Below are 21,786 nucleotides of genomic sequence, written 5' to 3' on the forward strand. Positions count from 1 at the left end.
TATTTATACAAAACAAACACATTTAGAAATTGAATGTTGCTGTGGTGTAGTGGTTATCACGTCAGTCTTACACACTGAAGGTCCCCAGTTCGATCCTGGGCAGCAACACTTGTTTAAAATTTTTGGTATTCTTTAAAGAAGACATAGTGAAACCACGGATCACTACCTGAATCACCTCCACCCTTTACACCATGGCATATTGCTGTGTTAGTACACAGGCAACATCAGCATTAGCTTTTTTTTTTTCCACATGTGAAGTCGTTACCGCTATCAAAATAAAAGAGAGCTGACATTAAAAGAGGGAATTAGCCTCTAGTTCTCTCTATACGTTATTGGTACCATTGTTGATTCTTTTTATAAGAAAAACTTAAGTTAAATTAAATTAAATTAAAACAAAGTCGAAAACAACACAACGCATCAAATAAGGGAGAATATTACTAAACCCAAGCCAATAAACTTACCCCAACACTCTGTCTATGTATTTCACCCATATTCAAGGAAAGATTAATATTTGCCTCTAAAATGGATCTTAACATAATACGTAAATTCATAAACTCATAATACAAATCTAATGACAAAGCCGCTCTCATTAAACAACGAGTTGCTTTATTCGCCTCCCTTTTAGTCCAGAAATTCTAAAAATCGAGTTAGAATGATAAAATGGAACTTGCCAACTCAAGTAATTCGAAATTCTTTCATTCGATTTGATTGAACGCTCACCTCTACCAGGAAAGCCCCTATACTTAGGGGTGAATTGCATTTCCACTCCTCTACTGAAAAATGAGCAAATTAACCTTTATATATTTCGAAATGTGCAAATTAGCCTCTCTGTTAAATTTTATTTGTTAAATGATGACGTGGAGTGTTAAGTGTAGCGACGTAAAAAAAAATTTGGTTTGGGGTCGCTAATTGTGGCAATTTATTGAGAACTTGAAAACTGAAGTTTGATTTTTTTTTGAAACATAAACTGAAAAACAGAAATAAAGAGGGGAGTCGCCACCGATCCTTTTTATAGGTATGATCGGACACCTAATAAATTTATTTTTTTTAAAAAGAAGGCCAAGTTTAGGTCTACGTTAAAATCAGAGAAAAAGTAGGGCTCGGGAGTCAGTTACGCGCGAGGAAGGTATGAGCACCCTCGCGACGCCTAAAATTGGTATCTTTTAAACATGTGCTGTCTTAATTTTCAAAAATGCTAGTTCAATTTAAATTCCAATTGTGATCCAATTTAAAAGACGAGAACTTTCAATTTTTGATTTTTGAGAAGGATATACCGTTTTAACACGAGCCGACAAATTCCATCCAACATAGCAATGAAATTTACGACTTAACGTTAAATCAGTGTATTGCCTCGATTAGTAATTAAAACATAAAAAATATTCATGAAATAAGAATTTGAAATAAATCAAATATGCAAACAATGACATTTTCAAATGAAAATATTAACATAATACTAGAGCAGTAGCAAAACAATAATAATATTTAAAAGGGAAATAAAAACCAAACATAAATAAATATAAAGTACATTTAGTAATAATAATATAAGGTAATATATACATAAGATAATATGCAAAAATATAATATATGACATATATACATGATGTATGAAAATATAATGCCTAATAGACATATATATGCAATATTACTAAATATATACATACTAGATATAAATACACATAGTGTAATTGAACATATACAATAATATTAGGAATACTATGGACAAGGAAAATACATTTATACTAATAATAGTAAAAGATATATATACACCAAATAATAATATAATAAGTAGCAATAGGGAAAATAATAAATACAAAATCAATAATGCAACATACACAAATAATACAAATAAGAAAGGTATATACATACGGATTATAAAATAAATGTATTAAAATTAATAATAAATACAATATGGGTAAAAATAAATATATACATGATATATACATAATGTGGTACTAAGAAAATATATATATATAAATAATAGTATTAGAAATCATATAGTATAGAGATATATAACTGATAATATTAAAATATATACATAATATTATATATAAAGTATTCATATAATATATATTAAAAAAATTGACATTAATACGTATTAAAAATATATACGGGGGGTAAGCGGCATTCACTAATAAATATAATAATAACCATGTAATACAATACCAAAAGACAAATATAATAAAATGATATTAAAATAAAGGTATTAAAACAGTAATATATATATATGTATACATCTAACAAGGATATATAATAATAATAATAATAATAATATTGAAACACAAAAGCCATTATAATAAAAATATTAAAATAAAGTAATAGAAACATTACTACATATATATATACATACATGAAGATATACACTAATGTACAATAATAATAATAATAATAATAAATAATATTAATAATATGAAAATAACAAGGATATTTAGATAAAAAACGAAAAACAAAACGAAAACAGGACTAAAATTAAACTAAAAACAAAGTTGTGGGGCAGATTTGAAAAGAAAATAAGGAGGAGAGGACCAGATTGCAATATGCGCGCAACATGGGAGGACCGAAAACAGAAATATCCCCAATCATTAAGATGCAGTGCTTGGTACGAGGCTAAATTGAAAACCTCAGAGAATTAGGTGGCCAAATTGCAAAATCATAGGAAAAAGGTAACTAAAGCACTAAATTGCAAAGCACTGAAGAGGTTGAGGGACCAGGGGGACAAATATCCCTAAAAGCAGAAACATACAAATCATAGTTAATGGCGCCGTTTCCTTTTGACTTTTCAATTTTTTATTTTAAAACCATTTAACATTTATATATTTTTTTCTGAAAAACTGCTCTCAAACCCCCCCTTTTTATCTCTTCCTCCTTTCTTCAGTTAAGGTTTCAACACCCATCATCGTCGGCGTTCACCGTGCCGAACGGAGATGGGAGCGGCCACGGGGTAGATCCGGTAAGACTCTTTTCTTCCTTGATTCTTTTTCGTTTTAAAGTAAGTTAATGAAAAAAAAAATAAAACAAAGCAAAGATAAACAGAAAGATTGAGATAACAGAGGAAAAAAATTGAAGTTCACCTTCTAAGCTTTTCTTTTTTCTTTTGTTTTTGATACAAACTTTTTGTACATCCTCCTCCTTTTTCATTTGTTGTTTGGGTGGCTTTTATATGGCCTAATTTTTACATACTTTATTATTATTTTCTATTCTTGCTTCTGTTTTGCTTGTTTTCAGGGCATGGGCATGGACGGTGGGGTGTGTGATGGTGCTGGTGGCAGACAGCATGGGAGAGTGGGAAGAGGCAAGTGGGAGTTTAGGGTTTTGGGATTGGGCTTGGATGTTGGGCTAGGTTAATTTTAGGTTTTGGGTTTGAGGATGGGTTAAATGGTTTAATGGGCCTGGGTATTTTGTAAACGGGCCAAAATTGGCCTACAACATTAAGTTAAATAGTTAATTACTAATTTGGTCCCCAAACTATAGATAAATTATCATTTTTCTTTTTTTAAAAAAATTTCTTAAAAATAATTCTAAAATCTTAAAAATAATTAAAAATATTAAAAATATTTTAAAATAATTTTAAAAATAAAAATTTAAAACATATATGTAAAAAAATATAAATGTTTTACAAGAAAAGCCTTAAAATTTTTTTATCAAACTTTTGAGTCAAAACCCCAAAATCATCATCTTTTACAAGACTTTCTTCCCTATTTTACAAAACCCAAACAAATCAAAAAGATTCCCTATACTTGATTGAAGCCATAAATAAATAAATACTTGATTGAAGCAAAAAATGTAACATTTATATTTTAACTCGGGGTTAGGTACAGTGATGGATCAGATCAAGAATTAGTGTAAATTTTTTTTATATAATAAATAGGAATTTTGAGTATTAAATTAGGAATTATTTAGATCCAATAAGAAATTAGAAAGTACTCCTTAGGTAGGAAAATTTTAAATAGATACATTGACTTAATTGAAAGAATAAAGAACTTGTTGTGGCCAAAGTAAGAAAAATAATAAGTTAGGAGATATATAGTAGTAGAGGAAAGGAAGGAATGATCAAGAAGAAATCTAACCAATGTATTGTATGTGTCACTTTAGGAAAAATGAAAGATTAGGAAGGACAAAGTGGTAAATAGCCAAGTAAATATTTATTAGGTGTAATGATGATGGGTAAAAGTATAAAGATTAATGGCTTAAGAACTTATTAGAAATTTGACCATTTTAATTAAAAATATGAGATATTTTAGTAAAATGGTGTAGAAAGTGAGAGAAAAGATGAAAAGTTATCATCTTTTTCATTCCCAAACCGTCACTTCTTTTTTCCCCCAACTTCCATCCAACTTTTCTTTTATTTCCCTTTATATCCTTCCTCCATTATTGAATCATTTAAGCTTTAAACCTTCCTTTTTCTTTGAAATTTCTTTAGTAAAAATTAAAAAGAAGGCTAGTGAACATCTTAATCTCATGAGAAAACTTCCCTGGATGGATTAGAAGAGATGATGAATTATCATGTCATACATATTTATTTTCATTAACTAGTATAGGAAATTTATATGATTTTAGTTTTAACTTATAAATGATATATGTTTTATATGAAACTGAAGACAAAGAAAAGAAGGGAGAGGATAAAATTGAAGGAAAAGAAAATGAGAAGGCCAAGGAGTGAAGGAAAAAGAAAATACATTATAATCTCAACCTTTTTGTTGTAAGTACTACAAGATTTTTTTTAAATTATTTTTATTTAAATGCTTATCTAGTAATATGGAATTACTTAGAATAGAAATGTAGAATATATATTTATATTTGTAAATAGATAATAAAAAGATGATTAGATTATGAAATTATGAAATATGTAAAGAAAATTATAGGTGGAGAATATGAAATGGTATATTTGTTTGAGCACTAAGCAATGATGTTGTGGTAAAAGTATATGTGTGAAAATGGTGTGATATTTGTGATTTGTAAAATGGGGACTAAATTGTAGATGATGGAGAAATGTGAAATATTTTTCGAAATACTTATATAAAGTATTTAAATGTATGAAATTTAACTTTTATGCCCAAGTAGACAAAATTAGAACTACTAGGATATTAGTGGCATGCCATTAAGGGACCTTAGCACGCTCTCCGATTATTAGCACCTTAGTACTCTCCGTTTAGCACATTCGTGCTCTCTGTATAGCACTTTAGTGCTCTCTGTTCAATAGTGCATAATAATGCACCTCTGTATTTTTTCATATATCCTGTGTATTCTACAAAGTCTACTCTAGGCTAAGAATATGAGTTGTGAATAAAAGTGAATCATCAATGTGTTGAGGTAAGTTTGATAACTTACAAAAGGTAAGTTAAATTTTATTAAAGTAAGGTATAATTGAAGAAATTTGTATGTGTGTAAATATGTATTAATTGAATAAGTTTAAAAAAATTATGTTATGATTCATAGTGATTACCAAGCCTTCACCGCCTTAATGCGTTTATGTTAACGCATAAGTACAATTAGACTCGAAGAGATAGAATTGGGCTAGGAGATCTCTCATCTCATCACATCCCCAAGAGCTCCAAGAATAGGTATTATATTTTGAGTTAAAATGGCATGTACATAGGTAGACTAAATGTGTTCCCAAGTGTTAGGGACTAAAATACAAACTCTTGAAACTCTATCTATTTTGGTTTTACTTGAAGTATTTTGATTCTATATGAAATGAATTATTGAAGTTATAAGTATGTTTGCAAATATGGTTTGTTAATGTGATAATTATGATCAATTTGGAGTTGTTTTAAGTAGTTTAAATGCATCTTGAATTAGGCTTAAGTGTTGAGTTGAATCCTATATATCGCAGGGGATTTTAGTGAACTTTTAAACTGATTTTTGCCAAATTTTACCCAAGGTATTGATACCAAAGGTATAGGTATGGATACCTAGGCTTTGAAATACAAAATTGCCAAAACAAAATGTGGTTTTGGTATCGTTTTTAACATCGCTATCAATATTGAAGGCTAGGTATCGATACCTTCATCAAAATTTGAATTTTTGGAGTTTTAGAATGTCATTTTGGTATTGATTTTGTGCAGTGGAATAGATTTTTTTAAAAGGTATCGATACCTTTTGTTTTGGTATCGATACTTTTCCTCTGTTTTGAGTAGAAACAGTGTTAAAATCATTTCCAAACATAATCTAACATCCAATAATGACCCCACACATTTATATTAATAATTTTTGGGTTAAATAAGTTAAAATACTATGTATAAATGTTTAAATTAAATAGTGTCTAGCCAAAACCATTTTGGCACCAAATGTAATAGCCTTATACCGGGTCTGTACGATCGGACAGGGTATAGAAGTGTTACAAAAAAAATTCAACTAAAAGTTTTGATTACTCACTTTCAAATTTCTCATGTTTTGGTTAATGTTCAGTTTCATTCTTTATCACCCATGCTGCCAACTAAAAGGTACATAAAAATTTATTTAATGTTTACTTTATCCTACTTTAGTGAATATTCATTTTCGTATCTTTTGATTGTGTGTAACCACCATTACAAAATTTTGATTACTCATTTTCGCATCCTTTAGCTATTACAAGCTTTCTCATTTGAAGATCTTATTGTTTGTTACCCTAAAGGCTAGTTTGGCAATACCTTTGAAAAGTACTTTTGAAAAGTGCTGTGGAAAAGTGCTTTTGAAAAGTACTTTTGAAGTTTGGTTTAAAATTTGAGTGTTTAGCATTGCTGTCAAAAAGTGCTTTTGTCAATTTTAGACATGTTATTATCAAGTAACAAATATGCATTTAAATAATATTTAAATTAGTTAATATTATTATATTTTAGTAAAAATATAAAAAAATTATTATAACTTGTTGTTAATATTTTAATATATGAAATATAAATTTTAAATACTTTTAAGCAATAAATATTAATTATTTATAAAATTTAATTAGAATATATAAATTATATTTTAAATATTTAGATATAACCATTAAATATTTGTAATTAGTATTTTAAAAAATATTTTTTTATTTTTAATTAATGATATAACACATTTGTAATTAAGCACCGAGGAAAAAAAAGGAAAGTACTATGGTATTGGAGGGGAGATGTACCACCCAAAACCCGGCCCAGACGTTATGACCGGATCCGACATGTCACATCGAAGCGTTCAAAACATTTTATATTGTTGATCCAGAAAAACTTACTTAATGTTTTAAAAGATAATTTCATTATAGGTTAAAGTGAATGGAAGCTGTGCACCAGGTAGGAAACCGGAAAAGAGGTGGTGAGTCCATCGGACTGCTTAAGTACCAAGCTCCCTTCGGATCCAATCCTAGACATGCATACCGCCATTGCCACACCTTAACGTCATGGATATTTCTAGGAAACCGATTTGATTAAGTCATTTTTAGGAAAAGTGATTAATTTTGGAAAATACTTTCATTGCGGAAGCTTTGCTTGTTGTCGTGTTATTTTGAAATCAATTGTTGTTTTTGAAAACGCGCCCTAAAGCTATCCAATTTCAACAGTTAAAATAAGTAATACCTATCTTAGTACTACATATTAAGACCATCAAAAATAATTAAGCGGCCTTATTACAACTTAAAACCCAAATCATAAAAATAAAAGAAAAGATGTCCAATTCACCGGAAGAAAACAGGAATTTGCAGAACGTGTGGCCACTCCGAATTCCCTCACAGCTCCAAGCCCACTATGGTTTGGGTTTACCTACGTGGATGAAAAATAAGGGGTGAGTTTGGGAAAACTCAGTGTGTAAAATAACCCAACCATAGTCTAAATCAGCTCAAACCACAGAAACAGAATAAGTTTGCCTTAGCTCAGAACAAAAATTCAGAACAAAACCCATAGGCCCATAACAGAACAGAACAGATATTACATGTTTATGCAGAAACCCAACCATATCCAACCGAATACACCCCCGTACCAACCTTACACCGTGTGGGGAGACAACTCGACCCACCCAACCGCTACACACTACAGAATTTGCAGCATGGCTGCCAGAACAGATAATGTGACAAAGTCACCAGATACAAATAATGCAGAGCCACCAGAAAATATATATGTGGCAGAGCCACCAGATCAGATATTTATGGCATAGCCACCAGGACGCTTCCTCCATAATATAACCCATGTCCCCATGTAACAGAAATAATATGTCATGGCATACGTATACAGAAACAAAACATCATACTTTTCAGAAAAAAATAACCCTAGGGATATAACGGTAATTTTGCATACATAGGGGTGTTCAAGTAATTTCACTATTCTTAAGGTTTTCATACATAACATAGCCATTTACGTACGATCAGAAACACTTACCGCGTTTTCTTACCAACTTGGGCCCGTTGGCCCATTATTCCGTTTTTGGCCCATTAAGCCTAAAAATATCGAAATGCACGGAATTGCGCACTCTGCAGTCTTATCACTTTAATTTACCATATACATCAAACTATTAATCTCATGAGCATTCACACACTCGCAAGATCTCAAAATACCAGCTTTTCGGCATTTCGGCTTTTCGGCTTGTGTCGATCTAGTCTATAAGAGGGTGTTAGTTACACACCTGTTTGCGACGATATGCTGACGAGATCCACACACGAACCGCCTACAATTGGATTACTAACACGTTAATCTAACTATTCAAATACGAACTACGTATTAACCCCTTACAATATTCGGCCAACCACACCTACAGATCAGAATAAGCTTATAAGAAATCAATAAGCAACTCATTAACAAATTTTTGTCAGTGTTTACCACATAATCATAATTTCACTGCAAGCTGTCTTCCTGAGCAACAGTCACTAAATCATTTATAACTGGAGCTACGAAACTCCAAATCAAGTGCCGTTAATTTTCCCTGAAAATAGACTCATATATATTCTATCCATAAAATTTTCAGAATTTTTGGTTTAGCCAATCAATACCAGATTTTTCTCAAAGTTTCCCATGTTTCACTGTTTGACTAATCTGACCACTCTTCATTACGAATCAAATTTCTCATTGTACAGAATTCAAAATATGTTCTTGTTTATTTCATTAGAAACTAGACTCAATAAGCTTTAATTACATAATTTATTCTGCTTCTAATTCATCTCCCACAATTTATGGTGATTTTCCAAAGTCACGTTACTGCTGCTGTCCCAAGCAGATTTATTACCAAATCACTCTTTCACACATACCTTGCATGCATGTTATTTAAACATGTATATCACCAATCAATCATCACATATCTATGATTTTACTTAAGTATAATCTCCATTTCATCATTTTAAAGCACAACATGTTAGCCGATTTTTCCCTTTAGCATCTAAGGCACATGCATGCTCATTTGTTTGGCTCAACTTCACTTATCTTCTATTTTTCATCAAAAGAACATGAAACAACAACCATTTCCTTCATTTTAATTCATGACTAAATGCTCACAACACAACTAAAAACCAAAATATACTTCAAGAGTTAAGGTAGAATCAAGAAGAACTCATGAACCTCAAAATAGAAGCAAGGTACCAAGAACTTACCTTCAATTTTCCTCCTCCTAGTGACCGAATACTCAAGAGCTTTCTCCTCTCCTTTCTCTTCTCTAACTTTCGGCTATGATGAACAAAGATGGACAAAACTTTGTTCTTTTCATCCTTTTGTTATTTTATTACCCAACATTTTATGACACAAAATTACCTATATTATTTATGCCATACCTATGCCATAATGTTAATAAAAAAAAATGCCCATAATGCTTATCATGCCCATCATGGAACATTTACCTAACACATTATCAATTTTTTATCAATTTGTACCATAAATTATGGATATCAAGTGCACATATTGTCTTCAACAACATGATGGCCGGCCACTTCTTGTAAAATGGGAGGTTTGACATGCAAATCCTCCTATTTTGCACTATTATTTATTTGGCCACTACAAATTAGCCTATAGCATTTTCAAACATTTTCATATAGGTCATATTTCATAATTTCACTCACAAATGACAAAATCAAAGCATGAAATTTTGCCAACATTCACAGAATTCCCGAAAATTGGGGCGTTACAGAAAAAGTAATTAAGCACTAAAAGTGCTTTTAGGAGAGGAAAAACTAAAAATTTTAGCTTCTCTTTTTCAGACGTGTTTTTTAAAAGCACTTCTGAAAAGCAAAAAATTTCAACCAAAAGCAGCTTGTTTAGCACAGCTTTTCTTCCAGAAGTGTTTTTGGAGCCAGAAGTATTTTTTTTAAAACATTACAGAACAAACCCTAAGAAGCTTTAATTTTAAGTTACTAAGTTTAACAATTTCTAGGTTTTGAATTTTTAATATAAATTTCTAGGTTAACAAGGACATCATAGTTTTTGAAATTTTAGAAAATAATGTTTTAAATTTATGAGAAGAAATAAAAGATAAAAAGTGAAATTTTAATTTAAAATAAAACCTCAAAGTCATTAATACATCTCTAAAGGTGGAGAAACAATTAAAGGAGCTCTTTGTCTTCTTCCTCTTCTTCGTCACCAAAGAGAGATGCAAAATCGAAAGATTTTATTTACTGTCAAAGTATTGTTTCTTTGGTTTAATTGTATTTCAACAGTAATAGAACCATGATTTTATTGAAATGTGTGCTTTTAAAATTATACTGAAGAGCGTCTTCAATATATAAAATTAGTGTCTCATTGCATTAAATAGTTCTCATCAAATCAAGAATTTTATTGAAATTGAAAATGTTTCCCCATTATTGAAAAATGAGTGAATTTCTAAAAAATGTCATTTTTTTTAAATTACTAGATTAGACTTATTCTTCTTTTTCTTTTTAAAATTTACGACATTAGGTAGAAATAAAGAAAACCCTTCCAGTTGGAAGCGTTTTCAACGAATTTATAGCTGGAAGCATTTTCAATGTATTGACAGAAAAGCGCTTCCAACTAAAAGCGCTTTCTGCTCCCAATATTTTATTTTATTTGGTGCCACCTTTTGTGAAAATAAAACTTACAAAGCATGTCTTTATATAAACTTTAAGCCTCATTTCTCTTTTTTTTTTAAGTGATGTAGGGGATATGGGTCTATATAACTCATAATCCATTTGCAATTTATTCCTTGACAATGTGAAATTGCTTATTTTTTTAACTGACAACATAAAATTAAAGCCTACACTTAATTCTTAAAAATTAAAGACAAAACTTTGTACAACATTAAAGTCTAACAAAATATATTTTGTTATCTTTAAATGTTATCATTTTGCTTGATATTGTTCAGATTATAATTTGAGGAGGTTGATCATTAGACAACTAATTATTTATCTTTAAACTATTTTTTGGGGTTATTCGGGTAAATAATTCATGCTATTTATTTTATATTTATTTTATTTCCTTTTATTTTTTAATCATGAAAATTTTATACATTCGTATCGTATTTGTGTTCTTTTTCATTTTATAATAATGTATTAATTATATTTAAAAATATTATTTACACTTGCAAATTGTTTATCTTTTTTTTTACAAATAAGAAAAAAAATAAAAATATTCTCATAATAAAATAATTTTTTGTAAATATGTAAAATTATTTAAGTAATTTTCTTGATTGATTTAGTTCTTTTCTTTTATGTTTTATAGGAAAAGAGGTAAAGTTGTTTCATGTTTGAATCTAAAATTGTGTGTTAATAGAAGACTAAATAATAATACAAATTCTTTGTCACCGAATTATTTATTAACTAATGTACTTTTTACTTTTAGAAATATAGAGAAATGCAAAAATAATATCAATATTTAACATATTTAAAAATAAAAACTAAAATATGCGTCACTATATTATCTCTATTAATTTTTACACTTTAATATCTATATATAAAATCTTATGTGTTACTATATGTGTAAGTTTGTCTTTCTTTTTTTATTGGACTTTTTTTACAACGATAATATTTGTATAAGAGTTTATAATGTTTTATTTTGTTAGATTTTAATGTTGTACAAAGTTTGTTTTTAAATTTTAAAAATTAAGTATAGCATTTAATCTTATGTTGTTAGTTAAAAGAGTAAACAATCCTACATTGTTTAGGAACAAACTGCCAATGAATTACGAGTCTATATAAACTTATATCTCACATTGCTTAAAAAAAAAAGAGAAATGAGACTTGAGATCTATATAAAGACTTCTTTTGTAAGTTTTATGTTCACAAAGGAGTGGCACCAAAAAAACAAAAAGATATTAGGAGCAGAAAACGCTTAAAGCTAGAAGTGTTTTTCTATCAATACACTGCTTCCACGTACAAATCCACTGAAAACGCTTCCTTTAAAAAATAGCATTTTTCAAAAATTTGCTCTTGAAAAAGAGCTCAATTTTCTAAAAATAAAAAAATAAAAACATCATGATTCACTAAAAAAGAGTTTCTTTAAATTTAAGGTTTGACTTTAATAAATTTGGATTTGGTTTTGTTTTAAAGGAAATCTGACTTTGATTTCTTAAGAAAAAAAAGATAACAAATAATAATAATAATAATAAATCGATAGCACATTGTTTTAAAAAATAATATTTTTTAAAAATATTTTTACTCTAATTTTTAAGATTTAAAAAAATTAGAATATGATTAAATTTTTTTAAAAGTATCAAAATAAAATTTTAGTTGTAGTTCAGGTGCTAAATTAGTAATTGATCATTTAAATTAACTTGCGATAACATTAGTGAATATTATGTAACTTTTGAAAGTTGGATGAACGAAATGTAATTTTAAACAAAATTTAGGGACAATCGGTATAGTTTACCCTAAATATTTTGTGTTTTATCCCAACTTTTTAGAGTTCCTTTTGTAAGTGACTTAAAAGAGTGTACTATTTTTCTTATTTTAATATGTCACATGGGTTAGTCATTGGGTTATAAAGGGTTAAAAATGGTTTTTTAAAGATATTTTTCAAAATTTTAGAGTTAGGACTAAATTGATAGATTTTATAAATGTTGAGAGTCAAATTTATTAAATTTTTTAGAACTAGAACTAAAATGAAAAATTTTGTAAACATTGAACGCTAATTTTTTTGAATTTTTTAACATAATTTTTAATAATTTTAATAGTTTATATTTATTTTTAAAATTTTTGTGTAGTTTTTAGTATTATTGTTAAGAAAAAAATAAAAAAATAAAAAAGATATTTTGCTATAATTTAGGGACCAAATTAACAATTAACCATTTAAATTAATGTTTCATGTCGTCATTTGATTGGTAAAATTTAATAAAGAGGTTAATTTGCACGTTTCGAAATATATAAAGACTAATTTACTAATTTTTCAATAGAAAAACCGAAATGCAATCCACCCTTACAAATAAAGACTTCTCTAATACTTTTACTGCAAATTATGAATCAAGAGATGTTATTAACATATAAATTATTCTTTAAATTTAATCATAACAGTAAACTTGTAAAATATCATATGACAAAAAATAACAAGTAATATGATAAGCACATAACCAAACTTGTCAATATCGACTTAAAACGATATATATATATATATAAACCTTACATATGATTATCCTAGAATTATAAATCTATAAAATTGTTTTTAATATATAACATTGAATACGTATCTAAAAAATAAAAAATAACTTATTAAGAAATTCTCATATATATTCGCCTGATTTGAAAATATTAAAGGAATTTACTTTTTCTTTTTCAATTTTTCAATCTTAGCCTATCATACGTTAGAATTAGGATAAAAACTAGAAAGGATTATCATGAGGTTTTTACCATTAAATTGAGACTTGATAACCATTAAAATATATTGTTGAAATCCTAAATTAAGCATTTTTAGCAAATGAGATAACTTTTAATTATTGTTCATGTTTAGATTTGCTAGTAGAGTTGGACGATTCACCTGGTTGTATGTAAAGTGGAGAGTTACCTTGTTGGGTGTTTAGGCAATGGAAGTTGGAGGGGGAAGGAAAGAAGAAAAAGAAGAAAAGATTCTCCCCTTTTAGGTTAAAGCAAAAGGTTTTTATATCTTTAGTTACAATCAAGTGTTATATCTCCTTTAATAGATTAGGAATAAGTAGTCTACCACCATAGGTCTAGGTAATATGGTGATTGAACATACTTTCAATCACTTTGAATAAGGCATGACAGTTGAGATTAAGAGTAACAATTAATGAGTGAGATTCACATGAACTCATAGGGATGTGTTTGAGAAGTGGGACTCTCACGAGGAATAGTTAAAAATATAAGTCTTTTAAGGTGAATTAAATTTTATCACACTAAAGATATAAATAAAAGAAAAAAAATATTAAAATAATATTTAAAAAATATTTAATAATTAAAAGTAGAGTGATAAAGTAATCATAAATGTAGGCTTGGGTTAAATCTCTATACATTGCAAATTGAGAAAGATGTCGTTATCCTGAAAGCGAATAGAAAACTCTTAACCACATACTTCTTTAAAAGTTAGTTTTGACATTTATTATTATTTGACAAGTAAATCTAGGATTTTATTCATTTAAGAGGCTAAGCCCAAGACGTTCCTTACAAATCTTAAGAAATAAACAAACAACTTAAAAAACCCAAAAAAACTCTTAAATCAGCCTAAACTTAAAAGCCCACTTCAAAAATAAAACCAAAGACTGAGCAAACCTTAGCTCAGCCTCCTCTCTGCTCGTCTTCTACCCAGCTTACCAAAACTAGTCGCGCATTTCCAAGAAAAGATTTAAGCGTCGACTATTATCTTTTAAATGCATCTACTCCTACAGTTGGCAAGATTCTCGATTTCTTCTTTCTTCCCTATGACAGTTCCAGATCTTTGGCATCTTTTACTGCCGGTGTTATCACCGTTCTAAGCGATTGTCCTTCCATGTAGGTAGTTATGTTAAGCTTTAAAGCTTCTTGCGCTATTGCATGCGCCGTTTCGTTCCCTTTTCTTCCTATCCGTCTAAATCTACATTTGTTGAAATTTTTGCTAAGAGTTTTGTTATCGATAATGTATGGGCTTAACATTGATTTATCATTTTCATTTCTCTGTATTTTTTTAATGATGCTGAGGGCGTCTCCTTCCACCACCACCCTTTGGTAACTCAGATCCAAGCCCATTCTTACCGCTTGTACGCAGGCCAAAGCCTTTGCTGCAAACGTCGTAGGGATTCGATTATTGACTTCCAATCTACAGTAAAGTATCTTTCCTTCTGAGTCCCTACAAACAATGCCTATTCCATATTTAAATATTTGTTTGTCAAAGGCCCCATCAAAGTTTATTTTGATTTCATCTGGTTCAAGTGGTCTCCACCGTTCTACTATCCTTTGACCTGGTAATTTGTGGTTTACCTCTTCCCATTCCCTCATATATTTGTAAATAAGAAAAACTGTGTCCTCTACTGATTGCTTCTCCTTGACCAAATTGCCCAAATGCTACAAAAAATAGTCTTATTCTATATTCTTGTCGTATTGGTAAGTAACTCTCTTATACACTGTTGATATCTAACTTCCTCGTTCCTTCGTGCATTTTGGATCCCTAACTCTTTCCATATGTTTTTTACTGCAGCGCAATCCCTGAAGGCATGTTCCGTCGATTATGTATATGTTCTGCAGCAAGGGCATATAGCTGTATTGCAAATCCTCTTATAGTGTAGACTGCCCATAGTTGGAATGTATCCATTGTACATCCGCCAGTTTGTAATCTTTAATTTTCCTGGCAAGTTTGTTTGCTATATTTTTTTATAGAAAAGTTTACCAATGTTTGTATCATTATTTGTAACACTATCTAGGTTAGGTTCCTCTTTTGTTAACCATCTGTAACCGCTCATCACTGTATATTCTCCTGATGGTTCACCACTCCAAATTCTAGAGTCGTCTTGTTGGTGTTGTGCCAAAGGAATTCTAAGTATTACAGCAGCCTCCTCGCTTCCAAATAAGTTGGTTCCTAGCTCTATGGTTCCTAACTGATTCTTTAATTCTATATTCCTCCAATCTAGGAACCCCAAGCATCTTGCCAGGTTGATATGCGGTCTCCCCTTCCCACCCTCCAAGCCATCCCCTCTCTTAGTAGTTTCTTTTTTGTTCTACGCTCCTCTAGGTATATGAAGGGTAATTTCCTAGTTCTGCCTGCAAAAATTCATTGTTGGGAAAATATTTAGCTTTTAAAGCTCTTGTTAATAACGAATTTGCGTACTCCATTAATTTCCAACATTGTTTCACAAGAAGGGCAATATTAAATTTGGCAAGATTCCTAAACCCCATTCCACCTTTGTCTTTATGTTTGCAAAGCTTATCCCAACTACACCAGTGAATACCCCTTTTTTCCTTCCTGTTTTTGCCACCAAAATCGGCTAATTTCTTACTCCATTTCTTGACATAATGAAATCGGCAATAAAAAAACATGACATCACGTAAGTTGGTATAGATTGACGAATACTTTTAATAAAGACTTCCTTACTGCCTTGGGATAATGTTTTAATGCACCAATTGTTCACTCGTTCAACGATTCTGTCTTTTAAATTTTGAAACGTCTTTTGTTTCTGCCTCCCCACAATACTGGCATCCCAAATATCTTTAGACGTTCATTGCCCTTCTTACACGTAAAACTTGGGTCACCAAATCCTTTGCTTGTGTCGAACAGTTTGAGCTAAACAACATTGTCGATTTATCCAAGTTGATGCTCTGCCTAGATTTCTTTTCATACTTAATTAGAATATTTATTAGCTCGTTTGCTTCCCTTTCTGTTGCTTCTCCAAAAAGTATGTAGTCATCAACAAATAATGAGTTATCGCTAGCCCACTCCTACTTGCCTTTATGCCTCTTATTCTTTTTTCATTCTTCGCCATCCTCATCAAGGTAGAGAGACGCTCTCCGCAAATAAGAAATAAATATAGGCTCAGCGGGTTGCCTTATTTGAGGCCCCCTTATTGGCTTGAATCTTTCCCCACTTCTCCATTAATGCAAATTGAATAAGAGACGGAGGAGATACATTTTATAATAAACTCTACTCATGTACTCGCGAAGTCAAATCTTATCATTATCTCTTTTAAAAACCCCCATTCAACCCTATCATAAGTCTTGTTCATATTCAATTTAAGTACAAAAGATTCATTAATTACTAATCTTTTTTGTTTTCATATATGTAGGATTTCATAGGCCAATAAAACATTATCAGTAATTATTCTTCCTGGGATAAAAGCACTTTAAGTTTCGTCAATGCAACTATTTAAGATTTGACTAAATCTATTAGCCATTGATTTTGATATAATTTTATAAAGAACCAAATATAAGCTTATGGTCTAAAATATTTTAAACTGGTTGGACACAACTTTTTCAGAATTAAGACAATCAAGGTTAAGTTATATAGTTTCCAACAGGTTACCTCATTTTAAAATGCTGTGACAATATTCCCCCACTTCTTTCCCTAATATATGCCAGAATTTATGGAAGAAAATTGCAAGAAAATCGTCTTCTCTCACCGCTTTCACGAGCGCCATGTCTTTGAGGGCGTTTATAATTTCTTCGATCTTGTACCCTTCTGTCAGTTCTCGATTCATATCTTTTTTGATATATTTATTTACTCCATCCCACACCCCTTCCAATATCTCTCCTCCTCATGTGGTGAATAGTTCTGAAAAATAATTTTCTGCAATATTCATCATCTCATCTTTTTCCAATGTGAGCGAGCCATCTTCTTTTTTTAGTTCTTTTATTTGATTTCTCCTTTTTCTATGAAAGGCATATCTTTGTTCCCAATAAAGTTCTTCTTTATCCATTTCCAAGTTTAATTCCACCTTCAATCCCAATAGGTCACCTATCACTTCATCTGATCGCTCCTCATCCATAAGATTATACATTCTTTTCTCCAAGCTTTTCCTTTTTCCTACCTCATTATTCTTCAAACGTTTAGCCCATTGTAACAATCCTTTTCCAAGATCTTGTTGGGTATGGGTCCCACTATGTGGGAAACCCATATTTTCTGGCACAAATGTTTTGCCTTCCTTTTTCTTTTGTTTTTTTGTCAAAAGCCAATTCTTTTTGGCTTATTAACAGGGAATGGGCAGAAATTTTTCGGCAGAGAGAGAGAGCTAAAGAAAAACAGAGAGAAAGAAAAAAAATCAGTTTTTCAAGCTTGGTGCAGCAGTGATCAACTTCTCGATCGAAGGTCCATCCGTGGTTCGATTGAGCTGATTTTTGGACAGCAGCTAGGTGATAAGGTGTTCTTGACTTTGTACGGTCGGATTTTTCATCCGAGTCTTGTAGCGTCGGAAATACCCATTTTTCAGCAGCTACGTTTTTGGTGATGTTCTCTCATTTTTCTCTCTTTTGCTAAAGATTACATGTTGTTAGCCTTGTCGGAGTTGAATGCTTGTTGTAGGCTTGATATTGTGATCTTGTAGTTGAACATTTGATGATAGTGGAGCTCTTTATCGGACTCTAAAGTCCCGTGGTTTTTACCCTTAATTTAGAGGGGTTTTCCACGTAAAAATATCGGTGTCTCTATTTATTTTTGTTGTGGTTGCATTAGTTGATTTGTGGTTGATTAAGGTTGCTAGAGAACATATCTTGTGCTATTGTGCTTGCCATAATTTTTACAGGAGTTATAAGGAGAGAAAGAACACCGGTTGTGCTTTCGCTTTGTTTCGGTTGTTCGGTTTCTTCCCAACAAACTGGTACCAGAGCTTGGTTATTGTGTCAGATAATTATGGAAATTAATACGAGCAAGATGATTATGTTGAATGGCACAAATTATCAACTTTGGCGGAATAAAATGAAGGACTTGTTGTTTGTGAAGGCTTTGCATCTTCCGGTCTTTACTACTCAAAAACCCGATTCGAAAAGTGATGAAGAATGGGAATTTGAGCATCAACAAGTGTGTGGCTTTATTCGGCAATTTGTTGAAGAAAATGTTTACAATCACATTGATCAGGAGACACATGCTCGAACATTGTGGGAGAAGCTTGAAAGCTTGTATGCTTCGAGGTCGGGCAATAACAAGTTATTTTTGCTGAAGAAAATGATGGCGCTGAAATATAAAGAAGGAATGTCTATAGCTGACCATGTTAGTGAATTTCAGAGTATGATGAATCAGTTGCTTGGTATGGGTGTCAAATTTGATGACGAGATTTTAGGACTTTGGTTGCTTGCTACTCTACCAGACTCTTGGGAGACCTTTCGAGTCTCACTCATTAATTCTGCCCCACAGGGTATTATTACTTTGGATTTGGCTAAGAGTGGTGTGTTGAATGAAGAGGTTAGAAGAAGATCTCAGGGTTCTACATCACAGTCCGAGGTGTTGGTTATCGAGAATAGGGGGAGAAACAGAGACAAAGATGGAAAGGGTAGAGATAAAAGCCGAAGCAAGTCAAGATCGAGATACAAGAATCTTGAGTGTCATCATTGTGGTAAGAAAGGTCATATCAAGAAATATTGCTTCAAGTGGAAGAAAGAGAACAAAGGTGGTGGTGATAAACACGACCGGAATGACGATAAAAAAATCCGAGCGTGTTGCTACTGTTACTCGTGAAGATTTGTTAGTTATTTGTGATGAGAATTTGGTCAACCTAGCATGCGACGAGACTAGTTGGGTGATTGATACTGGTGCATCACTTCATGTCACGTCGAGGAAGGAATTCTTCACATCTTATACTCCTGGTGATTTTGGGGTATTGAAGATGGGTAATGATGGTTTGGTTTCGGTTATTGGTATGGGAGATGTTAGCTTGGTAAGTAACAATGGAACAAAGTTAACTCTCAAGGATGTCAGACATGCACCGGATGTCCGTTTGAATTTGATTTCTGCAGGAAAGCTTGATGATGAGGGATTCTGTAACACCTTCAGTGAAGGGCAGTGGAAGCTGACTAAAGGCTCATTGGTTGTGGCTCGAGGAAAGAAGAGCTCAAATTTGTACTTGATGCAAGCTTTGACTTCTCGAGAGACGGTGAATGTGACACTGAATGACAACTCAAGTGAGTTGTGGCATAAACGACTCAGTCACATGAGTGAGAAGGGGCTTAACTGTTTAGCGAAGAAGAATCAACTTTCAGGTTTAAAGAATGCTACACTGAAGAATTGTGCTCATTGTCTAGCAGGAAAGCAGAAAAGAGTTTCATTTAGAAGCCATCCTCCTCATAGGAAATCAGAGTTGCTAGAGTTGGTCCATTCAGATGTTTGTGGTCCGATAAAAGTAAGATCACATGGTGGTGCACTTTACTTTGTGACTTTCATTGATGATTGTTCAAGAAAGCTATGGGTTTACACTTTGAAGTCTAAAAATCAAGTCTTTGAGGTGTTTAAACAGTTTCAAGCATCAGTTGAAAGGGAAACTGGGAAGAAGTTGAAGTGCATTCGTACTGATAATGGTGGCGAGTACACAGGGTCGTTTCATGAGTATTGTCTGCGACAGGGAATCAGACATCAGAGAACACCACCAAAGACTCCACAGTTAAATGGGTTAGCTGAAAGAATGAACCGAACATTGATTGAGAGAGTCAGATGTTTGTTGTCAGATGCAAAGTTACCAAGATCGTTTTGGGCTGAAGCTTTGAATACAGTGACACATGTGATAAATCTGTCTCCTTGTGTTCCTTTGAAAGGTGATGTGCCAGATAGAGTTTGGTTTGGTAAAGACGTGTCATATGATCACCTACGTGTGTTCGGTTGTAAAGCATTTGTTCATGTTCCAAAGGATGAAAGATCCAAGTTGGATGCCAAGGCTCGACAATGCATTTTTATTGGTTATGGTCTAGATGGTGAGTTTGGTTATAGACTCTATGATCCAGTTCAGAAGAAACTCGTGAGAAGCAGAGATGTTGTCTTCATTGAGGATCAGACCATTGATGACATTGATAAGACGGAGAAAGTGGATTCACAAGGTAGTGGTGACTTGATCGATGTGAATCCGGTTCCCCTAGACTCTTCACCAGATCCTATCCAGGATGTTGTGCATGGTGATGTTAGTGGTGACCATCAGACTATAGGTGACTTTGATACTCCCATGGATGATGTTGTGAATGATCAACAACAAGCACCTATAGCTCCACCAGCAGTTCCACTTCGAAGGTCTTCCAGAGATCGACGATCTTCTGTCAGGTATTCTCCTGATGAATATGTTCTTTTGACTGACGGGGGAGAACCTGAATGTTATGAAGAGGCTATGGAGAGTGAATGCAAAGATCAGTGGGTTGAAGCGATGAAAGACGAACTTCAATCCTTGCATGAGAACCATACTTTTGAATTGGTGAAACTGCCTAAAGGCAAAAGAGCTTTGAAGAATCGGTGGGTTTACAGGTTGAAGCAAGAAGAGAAGTCTTCATCTCCACGATACAAAGCTAGATTGGTCGTCAAGGGTTATACTCAGAAAAAGGGGGTTGATTTTGAAGAAATATTTTCTCCGGTTGTGAAGATGTCCTCTATCAGAACTATACTGAGTTTGGTAGCTTGTTATGACCTAGAGGTTGAACAAATGGATGTGAAAACTGCTTTTCTTCATGGTGACTTGGAAGAAGAGCTTTACATGGAGCAGCCAGAGGGTTTTGTTGCACAAGGGAAAGAGGACTATGTGTGCAGATTGAAGAAGAGCTTGTATGGTTTGAAGCAAGCTCCAAGGCAATGGTACAAGAAGTTTGAGTCTGTTATGGGGGAGCAAGGCTACAAGAAGACTACTTCTGATCATTGTGTGTTTGTTAAGAGATTCTCTGGTGATGATTTTATTATTCTTTTGCTCTATGTTGATGATATGCTTATTGTTGGTCAGAATGCTTCTAGAATTGAGAAGTTGAAACAGGAGTTGAGTAAATCCTTTGCAATGAAGGATTTGGGGCCAGCAAAGCAAATTCTTGGCATAAGACTGACACGTGATAGA

At 32.0% G+C, this 21,786-nt stretch overlaps 2 long non-coding RNA genes and 1 other non-coding gene across 3 annotated transcripts; all 3 read left to right on the forward strand.

Annotated features, from left to right (window-relative positions):
• Positions 1-35: 35 nt before the first annotated feature.
• TRNAV-UAC (transfer RNA valine (anticodon UAC)) lies at positions 36-108 on the forward strand. Its single transcript has one exon. It is a non-coding gene; the product is annotated as a tRNA-Val (tRNA).
• Positions 109-2,770: 2,662 nt separating this feature from the next.
• LOC121232189 (uncharacterized) lies at positions 2,771-3,449 on the forward strand. Its single transcript, XR_005930460.1, has 2 exons — positions 2,771-2,947; positions 3,223-3,449. It is a non-coding gene; the product is annotated as an uncharacterized lncRNA (long non-coding RNA).
• Positions 3,450-14,525: 11,076 nt separating this feature from the next.
• LOC121232190 (uncharacterized) lies at positions 14,526-15,778 on the forward strand. The gene is made up of 2 exons (XR_005930461.1): positions 14,526-15,394; positions 15,489-15,778. It is a non-coding gene; the product is annotated as an uncharacterized lncRNA (long non-coding RNA).
• Positions 15,779-21,786: the final 6,008 nt, after the last annotated feature.

This window comes from Gossypium hirsutum, chromosome A07 (genome assembly GCF_007990345.1).
Source record: "Gossypium hirsutum isolate 1008001.06 chromosome A07, Gossypium_hirsutum_v2.1, whole genome shotgun sequence".
Lineage (NCBI taxonomy): Eukaryota > Viridiplantae > Streptophyta > Magnoliopsida > Malvales > Malvaceae > Gossypium > Gossypium hirsutum.